This window comes from Haematobia irritans, chromosome 1 (assembly GCF_050003625.1).
Source record: "Haematobia irritans isolate KBUSLIRL chromosome 1, ASM5000362v1, whole genome shotgun sequence".
Classification (NCBI taxonomy): domain Eukaryota; kingdom Metazoa; phylum Arthropoda; class Insecta; order Diptera; family Muscidae; genus Haematobia; species Haematobia irritans.
This window is the reverse complement of record NC_134397.1, coordinates 86,737,683-86,756,526: the sequence shown is the minus strand read 5'-3', so window position 1 is coordinate 86,756,526 and position 18,844 is coordinate 86,737,683. Positions and strand designations below refer to the sequence as shown.

At 34.2% G+C, this 18,844-nt stretch overlaps 1 protein-coding gene and 1 long non-coding RNA gene across 3 annotated transcripts in view; one reads left to right on the top strand and one right to left on the bottom strand.

The window, feature by feature from the left end:
- LOC142221352 (alpha/beta hydrolase domain-containing protein 17B) overlaps positions 1-12,645 on the top strand; it is a 72,862-nt gene extending 60,217 nt beyond the window's left edge. For both annotated transcript variants that reach the window (XM_075291063.1, XM_075291064.1), the window contains exon 6: positions 11,258-12,645. The gene's annotated coding sequence lies outside the window, so the exon portion shown is untranslated. The remainder of the gene's footprint in view (positions 1-11,257) is intronic.
- A 4,739-nt stretch (positions 12,646-17,384) lies between these two features.
- LOC142239826 (uncharacterized) lies at positions 17,385-17,928 on the bottom strand. The gene is made up of 3 exons (XR_012723120.1): positions 17,884-17,928; positions 17,701-17,824; positions 17,385-17,638 (listed from the first exon to the last, which is right to left on the bottom strand). It is a non-coding gene; the product is annotated as an uncharacterized LOC142239826 (long non-coding RNA).
- Between the last annotated feature and the right edge of the window lie 916 nt (positions 17,929-18,844).

Below are 18,844 nucleotides of genomic sequence, written 5' to 3'. Positions count from 1 at the left end.
TGTATCTGTTACTCCTTAGATAAGATTCTATGGCCACACATGTGCAGCACATTAGTGCGTTATCAGCCACCGCTGCATATGTAATGCGTTTTTATTTTTATTTTAATTGTCTGACATAAACCCTATCTACCCCAAATACACATATCACAGATAGTGCATGGTTAGAACTCTAAACAGTCATTATAATATCAAACAAAGTTTGAATACTATAAAGCCTGTTAGTTCTAAAAGAATATTATAAGACATGGACTGAATTACCTTTTATTGTTGTTTTTATGCCTTTGTTGAATAAATGTGCTAATATTGAACTAAAACACACCAAATTTCTTTAATTACAAATTTGAGGAAAATAATCGGGTTCGGCTTCGGCCGATTATTGCTTTTTTTTGCCGAAACCCGCTTCGGTGGAGCTCTAGTACTTACATACTTTTACTGGATCAATGATCGTAGAAGCCTTCATCTGTCATTGGTCGTAGAGTTGTTGTTTGATGCGTAGGAATTGTGATGTGTACACAAAAAAAAATCTGATTCAATCACGAAATTAATTGATCCAATTAATTTTTAAATTGAAATGTCTTCAATCACGAAAATGATAGTATCAATTACAGTTTTAATTGGGCATAGAAAAAATTCTTGATTAAAAAAATAATTAATTTCATTAGCAAATTTCAATTAATTTTTTAATTGATTCAATTAAAAATTTAATTGATGTTGATTGCAAAACTCAATTAGTTTTTTATTTAAAAAAGGTAAATATTTTCTGAATTGGCTTAGAGTTTTTATTTGGAATAACAATTGATTGTTTGAAATACACTTTTTAATTATAAAATAAAAAAATTTTCAAAAATTTTATTTACTGACTTTCTCAAAATGCCGTTTTTCTAAATATAGTATATTGGGGTTTGTCTCCTCTATTATTTCACATGTTTTATATAGCTGGTTAGATTAGCACTCCGCAGAAAGGTTTATAACTTTGTCGCTGGCTTAAAATGGATTGACTAAAAAATGTGATTGCTGCCTAGACTTGTTGATGCTTGAAAAATTGGTAAATTTGTCCTCGATATTAAATGGACTGACAACTCTGAATGTTGATCCATGTATACTTAGGCTGTTAGACAAACTTCTAATGAAGAGACGTATTTCAGCCACACTAGGACAAGCAAACATACAAAGGTATTTGAACAGAGGCACTCCCCAAGGAGGAGTTCTATCACCTCTTCTTTGGAATGTTGCTATAAATAACTTTCTGGTTACCCTAGAAAAAGAAAGGATAAAAGTGGTGGCATACGCAGATGATGTGGCTCTAGCAGTCGGGGGAAATTCCCATCCACAATCAGAGATATTATTCAGAGGGCCCTCCGGAAGACTGAGAAATTGGCGAAAGACAATGGTCTTGGGGTAAATCCTGCAAAGACAGAACTAGTCAAGTACTGCAAAGATCGCAAAACTCCTACGGTTAGGCCCATATCCTTAGGGGGTATTTAAATTCCCTTTGGTGAGTGTGCAAAATACCTTGGCGTTATTTTGGACAGGAAGCTGAACTTTAAGCTTAATATTGAAGAAAGGGCGAGAAAAGCAACGGTAGCTTTGTACTCGTGCAAAAAGGCAATAGGAAAAAAGTGGGGACTAAAACCAAAAATTGTGCATTGGCTATACACGGCAGTGGTTAGACCTATAATGCTATATGGTGTTGTAGTCTGGTGGCCGGCACTTCACCAGCCGACAAGTTTAGACAAAGTTCAGCGTATGGCGTACTTGTGCATCTCATGCGCATTCAGCAAGACAGGAACAACTTCCCTTAATGTCATGCTGCATTTATTGCCTTTAGACATTTTGGCCAAACAGTCAGCTGCAACAACGGCTGTGCGGTTGCGCGAGCTATCGCTGTGGTCGGAAAAAAGTTACGGTCACAGTTCGGTCCTCAAAATAATGCCAGATGTGTCTAACATAGTGGATTACACTTTGGCGAGTCCACTTTTCGACAAAAAGTTTGAGACTCTAATCCCCAACAGTGAGGCGTGGTGCACACAGACCCCGGGGAATAAAGAATATATATATTTCTACACTGATGGCTCCAAATTGGATGGACAATTGGGTTTCGGAGTATATTCTAATGATCTAGAACTTCGAATAGCGAAGAGATTACCTAATCACTGTAGTGTTTTTCAGGCTGAAATATTAGCAATAAGAGATGTGGCGAATTGGCTGAGAAGTAATGTTCCAAAAATGTGGGCATTAATATATACTCAGACAGTCAACCTGCAATAAAATCCTTGGGCTCTGTCTTCCTCAACTCGAAAACGGCCATCGACTGCCGCAAATCTCTCAATGAGATGGCTGAGCAGTACAATATTCACCTAATATGGGTGCCTGGCCATAGGTGCCTGGCCATACCGGGGAACTGCGAAGCGGATGAGTTGGCAAAGCTAGGGACTACCTTACATATTCCAGGGGAACTAGAATCTGTTGGTATGCCCCTGGCTACCTGCAAGCTCATGCTGCATGAGAAGTCTGTTATGATGGCAAATGTTCGATAGGAGAATTGCAAGGGCTGTAACGACGCCAAGCAAATATGGCCCCATTTAAACTTAAACCGCACACTAGATATGCTAGTGTTCTCGAGACGTCAGATATCACTCCTGATATCTGCTATAACGGGTCGCTGCCTGATAGGCGATTTTGCAAAAACTATAGGCGCGAAATGTAATGACTATTGTATGAGCTGTCATGATGTGGAGGAAAAGAAATCAATTAAACACCTCTTGTGTGAGTGTCCTGCATTTTGTGTAAAGCGCAAGCAACTTTTAGGAGCATATAGCTTCAGATTACTGGCGGATCTGGAAAACGTTAACTTAACCCTCTAATGCCCCAATTTTTTTGCCAGCTGATTAAATTTTCAATATTAACGACACAAAAGCAGAAGAACTAAGCAAGAAAAATTTATACGGTAAAATTCAGCATATGCTGCAAAGCCTCTTGAATAGTTTCAAATAAGTTTTCTTTTTATTTTGCCCATTTTTGTTGACTTAAGGTGTGTTTTACTAAAAGCCTCCTTATTAAATGATGCCCGCCTAAAGGCGGGCTTGGGCGTTAGAGGGTTAAGCAGTCTGCTAATGTTTTTGGAACAATCTGGTTGGTTCAACAAAGAAAAATAATCAAGAAGGTTCAGCGGTTAAAACTAGAAGTGCCCATATGTAAGAGGTACTTTTAGTTAATGTGGTATCACAATGGACTGAATAGTCTAAGTGAGCCTGAATCTTAATCGGGCTGCCACTTGACCTTGATGATACTTTGCAAATTCTGGAAATAGGAAAAATATAAATGGAAAATACATATTTTTATTATTTTCGGATATTTTTCAGATTTTTAAATCCAAAAGAATGAACTTTTTTACCATTACATAACTCAGCTCATTAGTTTATATATCAGATATACTGCTCTCTATTTGGGTTCAAACCGAAAAAGGCAGGTAAAATAAAAATACAATTTAATGCCAACGCTACTTCGCAACTTCAAGGTGAATCTTCCAACAAACCCATACCGCTCTTGGTTTTAAGAAAACTAGGAGTGAAAAAAATTATAATTTTAAAAGATCAATACGGTACCCAACTTTTGATTGCAAACATATTCTTATATTCTTATATATTTGACAAAATTATGGAGTTGATGGGATTGATTGGTCAATTTCACAAAATAAAATTGGTCACTAAAAGAAATGAATAAAAAATATATTATTTAGTCCGTTTAATGTAAACAGGCTTCAATGGGAAACGGTATTCACATTTCACAATTTCTTACCTTCAATAAACGTAGATTGTGTTCCATTTTTACAATACCACAAAACACAAACACAGGTAATTTCAAATGCGTTCTGTCATATATCCTTTACCACGTGGCCATTTGTTGTTGCACACTTTACTTATTTCAACCCTTTGCTATGATTTGTTGATGCGTTCAAAATATTTATGCACACATTTTGAATGCAGCAGACAGAATGTCGCCAATCATGTTTTTCAATTTACGCGAAAAACAAAAACCCAACCGTTCGTTACGAGTTACTTCCACAGACTGATCTCTCCATCATACATTGTTGAATAAATACACATGCTATTGTTCTCCTTTTGCTCTTTGCATTGCTCAAAATTATTCAATTTCAATCACAAAGGTGATTGGATCAATCACATGTGTAATTGGAAACGGAAATTTTTCAATCACGTTTGTAATTGAAAATTATTTTCGAATTGATTAACAAATTGATGGAATCACTTAATACTTTAATTGGAAACGTAGGTTAGATTAATGTGGCAGCCCGATTAAGATTCAGGCTCACTTAGACTATTCAGTCCATTGTGATACCACATTAACTAAAAGTACCTATTACATATGGGCACTTCTAGTTTTAACCGCTGAACCTTCTCGATTATTTTCTTCTGTTGAACCAACCAGATTGTTCCAAAAACATTAGCAGACTGCTTAAGTTAACCTTTTCCAGGTCCGGCAGTAATCTGAAGCTATATGCTTACGCCTTACACAAAATGCAGGACACTCACACAAGAGGTGTTTTATTGATTCCTTTTCCTCCGCATCATGACAGCTCATACAATAGTCATTATACTTCGCACCAATAGTTTTTGCAAAATCGCTTATCAGGCAGCGACCCGTTATAGCAGATATCAGGAGTGATATCTGGCGTCTCGAGAACACTAGTATGTCTAGTGTGCGGTTTAAGTTTAAATGGGACCATATTTGCTTGGTGTCGTTACAATCCTTGCAATTCTCCCATCGAACAATTGCCATCATGACAGCCTTCTCACGCAGTAAGAGCTTGCAGGTAGCCAGAGGCATACCAACAGATTCTAGTTCCCCTGGAATATGTAAGGTAGTTCCTAGCCTTGCTAGCTCATCTGCTTCGCAGTTCCCCGGTATGTTCCTATGGCCAGGCACACCATATTATGTGAATATTGTGCTGCTCAGCAATCTCATTGAGAGATTTGCGGCAGTCGATGGCCGTCTTCGAGTTGAGGAACACAGATTCCAAGGATTTTATTGCAGGTTGACTGTCTAGCATATATTAATGCCAATATTGCTTGGAGCATTACTTCTCGGCCAATTCACCACTTCTCTTATTGCTAATATTTCAGCCTGAAAAACACTATGATACAGTGATCAGGTAATCTTTCCGCTATTCGAAGTTCCAGATCTTTAGAATATACTCCGAAACCCACTTGTCGATACAATTTGGAGCCATCAGTGTAGAAATCTATATATCTTTTATTCCCCGGGGTCCATGTACACCACGATTCACTGTTGGGAATTAGAGTCTCAAACTTTTTGTCGAAAAGTGGCCTCGCCAAAGTGTAATCCACTACGTTAGGCACATCTGGCATTATTTTGAGCACCGAACTGTGACCGTAACTTTTTTCCGACTACAGCGATAGCTCGCGCAACCGCACAGCTGTTGTTGCAGCTGACTGTTTGGCCAAAATGTCTAAAGGCAATAGATGCAGTATGACATTAAGGGAATTTGTTCCTGTCTTGCTGAGTGCACCTGAGATACACAAGCACGCCATACGCTGAACTTTGTCTAAACTTGTCGGCTGGTGAAGTGCCGGCCACCAGACTACAACACCATATAGCATTATAGGACTAATCACTGCCGTGTATAGCCAATGCACAATTTTTTGTTTTAGTCCCCACTTTTTTCCTATTGCCTTTTTGCACGAGTACAAAGCTACAGTTGCCTTCCTCGCCCTTTCTTCAATATTAAGCTTAAAGTTCAGCTTCCTGTCCAAAATAACGCCAAGGTATTTTGCACAATCACCAAAGGGAATTTCAATACCCCCTAAGGAAATAGGCCTAACCGTGGGAGTTTTGCGATCCTTGCAGTACATGACTAGTTCTGTCTTTGCAGGATTTACCCCAAGACCATTATCGTTCGCCCATTTCTCAGTTATCCGGAGGGCTCTCTGTATAATATCTCTAACTGTTGATGGGAATTTTCCCCTGACTGCTAGCGCCACATCATCTGCGTATGCCACCACTTGTATCCTTTCTTTTTCTAGGGAAACCAGAAGGTTGTTTATAGCAACATTCCAAAGAAGAGTTGATAGAACTCCTTGAGGAAACGTAACAAATATCAATCATTTTTTAATTGTTTTTTATTCGGATTTGATTAAATAGTTAATTGAATCAATTAACATATTAATTGAATCCGTTTCCAGATTCAATTAAGTGTTTAAATGAAAAAATTTCGGTGATAATTTGTTGTATGTAGGCAGAAGTTATCAGCGGTCCTTCGCCTGTGTCTTTAATGTACAACTAGGAGTCGTTGTACATTTTTGTGACACCGACGTTATAGGTAGGCATAGTGAAAATGTCTAAACTATTAAAAAGTGTAGTTAAATTTCGAGGAAGGAATTTTCTAACAAATTAAAAAACATACATTTCGTGAAAATGATTTTCGAAGAAATCATTCAACATCAAAAGTGTTGGGCGAATATATTGTATTAGGTACTGAAATAGGGATCGAGGAAGTATCCTTTAAAGTAAATAGATTTATATATCAAGAACTTAGGAATCTTAGTGAAAAAGAATATTTTCTTGGTATTTGTGGCTATGTTGTCGGAAATGATAACTAATTAAAATCAGCATCAGAAAAATTAAGCATCAAAAACGATTATTTTGAAATCGGTGGGATGTGGTTTCCATTAATCAAAGTAATTTGTAAATCCTCAACAATGGTTGATATTAGTGAAGACCATTTCGAAATAAATGGAATGTGGTTTCCCAAAATAAAACTTCCAGATTTGAACTGTGAAGAAATATATGAGGAACCAATAGTCGTTAAAAAGCCCATGCTTAATGAGAGCACAGAAAAACGCCATCGGACTGGAGGTCGGGAAGGTTCATCCAAACTGAGAATTGTTTGGATGAGAATAATAGGGACATTTTAGAGACGAAAACAGTGGTCCCAAAAGATATAAAAGCATCGAATGGAAGAACGGTTCAAAGCGATGTGTTGCGTGATGGTGAAGGCAATATTAACGTGTTGTCAAAACCTTATTCGGGTATCGATTCAAAGACGTCCGTGGTAAAAGTATTGAAGAAACCACTTAAAAAGAAAGAAATTATAGCTGCCAAACATGAAAAGTCGCAAACAACAACTACGGCAGGAACATCACTATACACGGCAGCGAAATCTGAAAAGGCGAAAAAATGGATAGCTGAAAAAGAAACAGACAAAACCAAAACAACCCTCCCAGTAGTCGGTGTAACATACCAAGGTCATCAAAGGAAGTCTTTCTTTGTCCAAGGATTTCAAAACCCAAATGAGACAAGGTCGACAAAAACAAGAGGCGTTTTACCTGTATGTGAGACCGAAGGAAAAAATACAGATGCGATGCATACCACGAATGAGAAAAAATGACTGTTCAAGCTGAGGCGTGCAAAGAGCTGATAAAAGGAAAAAATGTTGTGGTGCCAACAACAATGCCTAGATCGGTTTCCGTCAAGGAAATCCAAAAAGCGAGAATTATAATTATTTTTATTTAGCACATGTGGTAAAATACTTAAGTCCATATTTTATAATTCTTTTTATATAGTTTTAAAAGATTGGGATCTTTTAAGGCCGGCAATATGTTCAGCTCTGTACAGTTGGCTTTGATATTTCATAGAGTCCAATATTTTCAATAAAATTTAAGCACAGTTTGCTGTACCCAAACATTGTTGAAGTTATCAGCGGTCTACCCAAATATAATAGAACCATTACGGCTGACAACAAACAGATGAGTATGCTACACATGCGTATAGTATTAATCCATGTGAAGGATTTTCTACACGAAGAGATAACAGCAAACGCTTAGCTATAATTAGAATAAGAAGTATTTTACTTTCTAATATATAAGTCTTTGTAAATTTAACAATAAATTGAGTTTCCATTAAACCATCGTGGCGAGCACATCGTTTTCTTTTCTTCCTTCACATGTGTCTTTAATGTACAACTAGGAGTCGCACAAACGCAGGTAATTCCAAATGCATTCCTTTACCGCATGGACATTTGTTGTTAGGTTAGGTTAGGTTAGGTGGCAGCCCGATGTATCAGGCTCACTTAGACTATTCAGTCCATTGTGATACCACATTGGTGAACTTCTCACTTATCACTGAGTGCTGCCCGATTCCATGTTAAGCTCAATGACAAGGGACCTCCTTTTTATAGCCGAGTCCGAACGGCGTTCCACATTGCAGTGAAACCACTTAGAGAAGCTTTGAAACCCTCAGAAACGTCACCAGCATTACTGAGGTGGGATAATCCACCGCTGAAAAACTTTTTGGTGTTTGGTCGTAGCAGGAATCGAACCCACGACCTTGTGTATGCAAGGCGGGCATGCTAACCATTGCACCACGGTTGTTGTTAAACACTTTATTTTTATCGACTATTTTGTTCGACTTGTTATTGTATTAAAAATATTTATGCACACATTTCCAACGAAGCAGACAGAATGTCGCCAATCATGTTTTTCAATTTACGCGAAAAACAAAAAACCAATCGTTCGTTACGAGTTACTTCCACAGACTGATCTCTCCATCACGTGTTGTTGAAAAAATACACATTTTCTTTTTCTTTTTTGCTCATTCTGTCCATCGCTCAAAACTATTCAACTTCAATCACAAAGTTGATTGAATCAATCACATGTTTGATCACACATTGAGAACGGAAAATTTTTCAATCACGTTTGTAATTGAAAATTATTTCCGAATTTATTAACAAATTGATTGAATCAATTAACATTTTAATTGGAAACGTAACAAATATCAATCATTTTTTAATTGTTTTTTCGGATTTAATTAAATAATTAATTGAATCAATTAACATATTAATTGAATCGGTGACAATTGTTTGTGTGTACCCAGCAAAAAGCGTCGCCAAAAAAGTAGTGAAAATGTTCTTTTTGGATCCGGAAGTGGTGCAAAATTGGCGCAGAAGCGATGAATTTAACATGGGCTTGTCATAGGACGGATGTCCACCATTTCAACAGCCGTTGCATTGAATATACATCTTCTTTAGATGTGATCCGAATTTAGTGTTTTGGATGCAGTGATGCCAGGAAGTTTTTTGAAAATTCCCTACGCGGCTCCTAAAAATTCCCTTTTTTCCCTACGCCCAAAATTTTTTTCCCTACATTTTTCCCTACGGTACTAAATTCATACAAATTTGCCAAGAAAATGACAAATATTTTATATTGAATTCAATTTCTTTAAAATTAATAGTCAGGGATTATATCCTTCAATAAAGGGACCAAATGTTCAATAATATGAATATTGACATTTTTATTCGGATTTCGAACATTGCAACATCATTGTTCATTTTTAACACTACCAACATTTTTCTTGTGGACGTTAATGGCCGCGTGTTTCTTCAGGTCTGATTTCTACAAATTTACGAACTTTCCACAAGCAATGCATTGGTATTTAAAATCGTCTTTTTCGACCGCCTCTAGCCAACGCTTTAATTCAACAATGAGCCAATATGGTCAGAAGACTATTTTCAAAATTTTGTTGGAATGGTTTTATTTTCTTCTCTAGACGACATTTTTCTAAAACATTAAAAACTGTTGTGAATGTAACAGTTCTAAAACAGTTTTTGAAGATATTCCGGAATAAAAATCCTTCATTTACTATTTTTATGTTATCCTGACACCAATGCAGGCGGGCTTAATGTCCAAGTCATTTAAACTAAATATTATTACAATACTTATTCGAGCTTATTGGACAAGTTCTTTTCAGTAATAGTACTAATTCCCTTAATCTTCTGTCCAATAGGCTCGAATAAGTATTGTAATAATATTTAATCCTACATTTATGTACACGAATCCGCGTATGCACTGCAAGTGATCTTTGTATTAGAAAATATTGAGAGGCACCAAGTTGAGGAAGCCATCACCTGTTTATGAACCTTAATGGAAGCGTTCATTCCTGCAAATGAAATCTATTTACGCATTTGTAATTAAATACCAATGCAAAACATCTTTTAACGTTACCGCTGAAATTTTCTAAATAAAATCATTACAATAACATCGTTAACGGTGAATAGCGTATTCCATTAGTTGAAGCTTTGACTACCATATATTTTGGATCTTCAAATATCTGGAATATTAAGGAAAAGTACTCTTCTTGTTGCAAAATGTAGTAAATTCTGGAAATTGGAAAAATTCCCTACATTTGTGGAAAAATGAAAAATCTGTCCTTTTTTCCCTACAGATGTAATTTTAGGAAAAAATCCCTACAAAAAAGGATTTTTCCCTACGCATGGCATCACTGTTTGGATGTGAATTAAACAGTTTTGTGGTGTTTTGACCAGTAATTAATTTTTATAATTTTTAAAATTTTTAATCTAGCGCTTGTCTGAAACCCTTGACCTCATATATTTTCAAAATTTCTCAATTTTTCTAGAATGAATTTAGAAATTTTTTCAACAAAATTTAAATAATTTATACCACTTTATTAATCGTTACCCTGTTTTTAACATATTTGAAACAAAAAATGTTAAAATTGCCCTTTAAAAGTATGTAAAAAGCGAGTTATATAAAAATTGAATTAAAACAGCTTCCTGAGTAGTTAAAATAAAGAACATCTCTGGAAGGACATTTTTGGAAGTGCTTTTAAAGTTGTGCCTTTATAAGTACTTCCAAATTTTTTTGCTGGGTAGTAATACATAAAAATATCATTAAAGTTTTAAATATCTTAAACATTATTTTTAACATTTTTGTAGAATTCGTTTTCCTCCATAATGTTGGTGTCACAAAATTGTTTATTTCTTGCAAATGACCACGAAATTCGATTCACAAAGAAGTATTAAAAATCACATGTTCTTCTCGTTGCATTTAAGGGTAGTACTTTTTCAAAGTTTTCTCCAATAATTTTCAGCACATTTGTAAACATTTCATCAAAATTGTGGGCGTAATTCGCAAGCAATTTGAAAATGTAGTGAAGTTGAACTGTTTCAAGACAAGTTGAATTTATGTTGAAAATGATGTTTACCCTCAAACTTGAAAGGTGTTACATTTGAAAAACGCTTATAATATGTTTATTGGGATATTTTGAAATTTTATTGAGACTTTGAAAGTCACCTGATGAATTAAGGCTACTTTATAAATTACTTGTACCATAGTATAGTTTTATTTACATTTCCCCTTTTTTTTGACATTCTGTATTTTTTCCGCAACTTTCAACAGTTTATCTAATACAATATATATTTCAGCTGCTTCATCTTCTAGCTCAGTGTCAACGAAACAACAGACTGAAAATCATCTATAGCGCCCAATTACAGGCAGGCAGGCCCCGTCACAGTCTATGAAAACGCCCCACAACGTAAAGCCAAAGCCAGCAAAGATGCCGAAAAAATATTTGCTGTCAAATCCATATGTTGCGAACGTAAAACAGTCACGAAGGTCTTATCAAATTATGTTATATTTAACGCATCATTCTCGATACTCACCTACATTTAAACAACATCTTAACAATATAAAATTTGCTGCTAGATATATCGACAACAATATTGCAATAACACATTCCAAGAAAAACAATGTTCAATCTATACCGGATATGCGAAACAAGCACTTTCGTTACTATTTTTCCAAAAACAGATACATTCGATGTGCCAAGAAATGCCTGCTAATCTATGTAACTTCAAATTTGGTTTTAAGAATAAAATATATTGTAAGCAAAGTTATTCTTATTTTTCAAAGCGGTTAATATAAAGTGGCAACGTAGCTACCACCATCCGTTTGGATATACGTAGCATAAACTAACTTACGACATTGGTCATTTGTTCCTTGCAAGCTGATATTTGGAACAACGAATCGAACACTTTTAATCTACACAATGAAGGGTCATATTATCTAATCTCTCGTCAATGACTCAAACTTCTTTTTAATAACTCATGCATCAAATCAATCCAATAATAAAGCAAGATTTTTACGCCAGATGAAACCCACCGGAACTGTCTCCTTCGCCATATATTTTAACAACAGTAAATTATTGTTAGTTGTCGCAGCACTGTAAGAATATGGGCAAACTCTAATTAAACTAAATAAAATCTCAATCTAGAGTAATTAACTGCCAATATCTAATAATTAATTAATATAAGGTGCATTACTCTCAATTTATTATCGGTTTGAAATACTTTGCTCCATAGCCATCCCATTCTTTTAAGTAGACACAGTTTTTCCTAAATATAAAAATTACAAATAGATTTAATATAATATTTTCGATATAAAGTTTAGCATTCAAAAAAATGTTTAGGGGTTTTAATTTCTGGAAGCGTTTATGGCAAATAATATCTTCACTTCGTGCATTACATTATGGTGTTTTGTGAAATCTACAGTTAGTAAAAATTTAAAACATGTTTTATAAATTTGTTTGTAATTTATTTCCATTTTGTAAAAGATATATAACTAATGTTAAGGTTTAAATTGTAAAATATAAAACAATTGATGGAATGTGATGGGATGATTGAAAGGAAAATTTAATATTATAATAAATGAATAGGGGTACTCAATTTTTATATGGTGTGATACCCACTCATATTGGTGTAGCAAAGTATATAGGCACAACATAATAAAAATACAATTTCTATAAAAGTTAAAATTTTTATTTGTTTTAGAAAATTGATCTAATTCTTTTATTACGAACTATATAAAATGACAAATTCCCTAATTAAGTAAGAACTAGGGCCTCTTCGGAAATGCAATGCCGCTCTGCATGTACTGCACAACACATTTATAATTGCAACGTCTGGCAACACTACAAGCGTCAAATATTCTAAAAAGCAACAATCAAACATATGTTGCGCAAGTCTACTAAAAAACACGAAGTATTTAAATGGAAAACTTTTAAGTTTTAAAATTTTCAATTATTTTTATTTCATATAGTATTATTTTAACTGCTTTGAACAAGTTTTTATGGTAAAGGCGGATTCCAAAAGCACCAAAGTGATAATAAGAGCACATTTGGACTTGGAGGGAAAATATAGAAAATGCTGTTGACGGAGCTCATTGCTATGTTCAATCGATCACTTATTTGTCGGAAGCTCACACAACCATTACACATCTTCCATAAAGTGATAAGTAAGCATTCTTCCAAACCATAAGCACAACGGTCCGTGCTACGTGTTATCTGGAATGGTTCTAGCATGTACATCAAGGACCGGAATCAAAGACTTTTAACATATATTGTTATGCTTATGGGAAAGTGATCCAAACCAATATCATTGGGCGACTTTAAAGAATCGTAAAACTTTTGGAATTCTTCGTATCTTCCTGAAAACTTCTAGCAGTTATAAATTTCGCTTTTTATACACCCAGAAAAAAGTGCCTTCGAAACTAAAGGAAAAAATGTTCATCAATTTAGTTTAGCCATTTTATTTCCATTAGGTTAAATTTCTGTGTAAAAAATCGAATTCACTTGTTTAAGTAAAAAAGATCCTAGACTGAAAGCAGTTAGGAATAGTTCATTAAGTAGAATATGGTAATTTTTCTAATAGGGTAAGTGCAGCAAATGTGGTATACCCATTTGTTTTTCGATAGCCAATTTTTTTGTTTTTGTCCGACGAGGCTAAGATTTTACAACATTCATTTTATGCGCTTTACAGACTATTAGTTATTCCGGACGGAATGTCGGTGTTTGTAAAGAATCTTACAGTGTGTCGAATCAATACGACTTGTCGGCGATGAGTAAATAATCGGCAAATGTGTTATCGATCCCATAAACATGCAGCAGTATCGATTATGCCTTCGGACTTAACTTATAATGTGTCCAATATGTGGGATATGTTCGACACGAGCACTGTCGTCCGGAAAAACTGATAGTCTGTAAAGTGCATTACTAGTGTTAGCCATCCCCGCAATGAGCGAAAAATAAGAAATCTATAATTTCAAATATATTTGCGATTTTTTTTTTAACTCATTAAGCACGAATATTCTACTGATTTTTTCTCGGGATAAAAGAATTTACAACTGCGCAAGAAATTTTTATTCACTGATAACAACGCGTTTATAAAAATGAAATAAAAAAAACGAACTAAACTGCGAAAACAGTTATATACCAAAGTGGCATATAAAAGAATTTTCCTAACTGTCAATTTTGACATATTGTATTGGGATTATACTATCATGTAATCTACATATCCTATTATATCGCTATTTGTAAATATTTATGTATTATTACATTTATTGTATTCATTATCTTATTAACATTTAGTAATAAAAAGAATTTTCGAATGAAAACACGAATGATTGTAAAATTGTCCGATGGAAAAGCAAATTATATTACCATTCAACAAAAATGCACATAGAGCTTAGGAAATACACGAGGTGGTACGAGGTTTGCGGCCAAATGGAATAACATTCTCTTGGTGGAAGTCGATATTTTTAACATATATCGACGACAAAAACGTAATTTTTTTTATTTATTTTCTCAACGAAAAGTGAAAGTGAAGTTGCCGACAAATATAAAGAATTTTTGTGTTTTGCGGGGAGGCAAAGAGGTAAACAACTAAAAACCATACGCACCCATAATGGGACGGAGTTTGTAAACAAAACCTTTCGGCATATAGTAAAAGAGAAAGGAATAAATCACCAAACAACAAATGAACACACACACACACACACACACCCAATTGATGAAAAAGCGAGATGTATGTTATCAGATTCAAATTTGCCAAAAATATTTTGGGCAGAGTCTGCAGCACATTCATGCCCTGTTCCTATATATCGAACGTAATCTTTCTTATTCCAAACGAACGAAAATTGATTTTGGTTCCTCTTTTTCGAAAGTCAAGTCACTTTATATTTTGCTGTCGACTAATAAACGATCATATACAATATGTGTGAAGAAGAAAGTGAAAACAGTGTTAACATTTGAATGAATTTTCAAGCCAAATACAAGCGAAACAAACTTTTAAAAATATAAAAATCGAAATTCATTCGAATTCGAGTGACTGCCTTTCTTTCGAATGGGGTTTCGTTCGATAATGCAGGAACAGGGCATCAGTTATTTACTTAAACGGTCACCATCGAAAGGCATTAGCATCACTCCTGAAGAGGCTTGGAATGGCAGGAAACCTGCTCTGTCACATATAAAAGTTTTTGGAACAACTGATATGGTCCACATACCCAATGCAAATCGTAAAAAGTGGAACGTAAAAGCAAAATAATGTATTTTAGTAGGTTTTGAGCACACAAAAAGTTATGGTTTTTATGATCCGGATAAAAATATGGTGTTGAAAAGCCCAAATGTATCATTAATTGATGAAAATATATCTACAAATACTCCTGCGAAGTTTGCGATCAAGGAAAACTTATGGTGATTTCGTTTGGGAAAAAAGTGTTGCATACAAATGGTACAACATTTTATGGTGTTACCACAGTGTCGCCGAAACCCCTTGAAATGACAACACCGTTTGTGAAAACGAACAAAAAAGGTGCAACACTTATATAAAATCAAAACAAAATAAATTTGGCGGTAATATTTCGATTATTATTAACAACTATTATTGGAATCTCGACTAACACGCAAACTTTTCTCGAACTAAGGGAAATCGTTAAAACTTTTGATTTTATATATTTTTAATGATATTACTTCTACTTCAGAGTACAAATTAATTACATCCTCAACAAAATGCCGTTGGTCATTTCGTCCAAGAACTGATGTTGTAAGTTCTTCATCGTCGTCAGAAGAACTACTCTCCAATAGCGCATCTACAATGGTGTTGGCAAAAAACGCATTTGCTTTTTGCTATTATATTAAAAATATTTATGGTAAAAAGTAAATTTGAAGAAGAAGATAAATTTTCTCTTGATAAAGAAAACTATATTGAGAGCATTCTTGAAAAGATTGTAATGAAGAATGCAAAACCAGTCAGCACACCTATGAATGCAAATATTCAAAAGGTGATTGTCCTACCAAATCCGAGGAAATGAAAATGGAATATGTTTCGTAACAGGAAGCTATCGGATGTCTTATGTATTTGTCTCAATGTACAAGACCAGACATTACATTTGCTGTTAATAAATTGAGTTGCTTCAACGCAAATCCTGGTTAGCAGTAAAACATATTTTAAGGTATTTGCGTGGCACCTCAAAATTAAGATTAAATTTCATGAAAGATGAGAGAAGTGATATTATGGGATACACTGACGCAGACTCTGCTGGTAGTTTCGATGATAGGAAATCTACAAGAGGCTATGTCTTTATCGCTCATGGAGGAGTCATATCCTGGTTCTCAAACCGTAGCACTCTCATCGTGTGATGCTGAATACATTGCACTTTCAGCAACTGTTCTAGAAACAATATGGTGGAGTGGTATAGAATAACATTTTTGCCCGAGACCAAAATCGATGCAAATAGTTTGAGATAATCAAAGTGCCATATCAATTACATCAGCAAGTGGAGACCATTCCAGAAGTAAACACATTGATGTTTGTCATCACTTTGTGCAAGATCAATTACAAAATGGAAAGTTTATGTACTTAGTTTATATAGTTATGTACCTAAGCACTAATGAACAAGTTGCTGATAGCTTAACAAAACCGATTGAGAAGACCAAATTGGAATTATTCAGAAAGGCAATGGGGCTTGAATAGAATGTTCATGGAGTATTGGGAGTATACTATCTTGTAATCTATATATACTATTATATCGCTATTTGTATATATTTATGTATTGTGACATTTATTGTATTCCTTATCTCAGTGACATTTAGTAATAAAAGTCTACTACTTCCGCTGTAACCATGCGCTCTTCTATATATTGTCCAAAAAATTTGTGCAACTATGGGTGTGGACTATATTATGCGAAAACTACTGTATATGAACAAGATTTAGCATAGACAAATATTTTAGTTCACTCGTACTAAGGTGTATTCAATACTTTCAAAACTTAAGAAAACCCACTTGTTAGAATATACGTAATTTCCCTATATTTCTTTTGTCTGCTGTAATCGATACCTATCATCGATGTAATTGATATGTCCGTACGTTTGCGCGTTGTTTTTTCAGTTGGTATAGTGTTATTATGGTATACACCCAGAAAAAAGTGACCCCTTCTTTAAGTTAAAATGAACTCATTGTGAAGAAAGTTGAACTTCGTATAGCGCCAAAGACATTTTTATTTGTTTGAACGATGTGATTTTCGTAGAAATTAGGTATAATGCATTCCATATATTAGTTAACCTTTTCCTATATTTATGTACCACTATACTACAGAATGAAAAAATTTAACTGATTTGAATTCATATATGGAATGATTTTATTGAAAATTTTTCATTCATTTGGACAAATCTTACACATTTGTGGTAAAACTTTTACTTCATAATTAGAACTGCTTACCTTCGTTTTTAAATACAATTTTATTTATTTATATAGGCAATTTTTTCTTCAATAAAATACACGTTTTATTAATATATTAAATATATTTATTAAGAATCAACAGCATCGACTGGCCTTGAAATACTAGTTTATTATTCCACTATTTCCAATTTCCATGTAATGTCATCAACTGTAAAACGCATTTTTCTTCTTGTACCTTTCACTTTTAATAAGTTGCTGCCTAACGATTTTGTCCTCCTTTTATAATTTCAATACCTACAAATATAAAAAATCATAAACCATTTTTGTTACAAAAGGTTAGCGTCACTGAATATTACCTGATAATTGAAGATTCCAAAATGAAGACAAATGAAAGGGTTGTTATTCTGCTGGTGTTTTCTTTCTTTATACGCCATCACGAACATTGATAGATTTATTTTCAAAAAACGAAAATTGTTCTCACTAATTTAAAATAATAAATATTTTATATATGTTATTTGTTATTTATTATATTATTTTACCATATTATTTTTTAACAATCTCTCCGTATACCACAACAACGCGATTCCAACTAAAAAACAACCCACGCGCAAACATATCGATTACACCCACGCGCAAACACATCGATTACGATGACAGGTATCGATTACAGGTAGACAATAGAAATATAGGAAAAATTCAAGTGTGTTTCCTTAAGTTTTGAAAGGATTGCATACTTCTTAGTACGAATGAACTTAAATATTTTTTTATGTCAAGTGTTGTTCGTATGTATGAAAAACTTTCTATTATAAAGGAAGTCGCAATTATCATTTTATACGAAATTTTACTAATTTTGAGGAAACTTGGTTTTAGTTCGGTTTTTGTTTATTTTTACGAATGCTTTGTTATCGGTGAATAAAATTTTCTTGTTCAGTAGTAAATTCTTATACCCAGCGAAGAAAATAGTATGAGTAAAATTCCATGCCTTATTCTAGTTAATGAACTATTCCTAACTGCTTACAGTTTAGGTTTTTTTTACTGAAACGAGTAAATTTTATTATTTCTCACAAAAATTTACCTTAATGGAAATAAAATGGATAAACTATATTGATGAAAAATTTTTCCTTTAGTTTCGAAGGCACTTTTTTCTGGGTGTACGGAGGATACTGTTTGGGGTTTTAAATTTCTGAGTACATTTTCGGTTTTTGTTTGAAAATCAATAACAGAACAATATAAATCTATCAACACACGTGATGGTGTATAAAGGAAGCATGAACAAGAAAACACCAACAGAGTAACAACCCCTTCATTCGTCTTCATTTTGGAATCTACAATTATCAGGTAACATTCAGTGATGCTAACCTTATATTTTAGGGATTATATTCATAATAGAAGGACAAACTCGTTGGACAACAACTTATTAAGACTGGACAGCCTTGTGATGGCTATCATTAATTAAGGAGCATTGGACGGTATGGGTCCAAAGCAAAAATGGGGGAAATT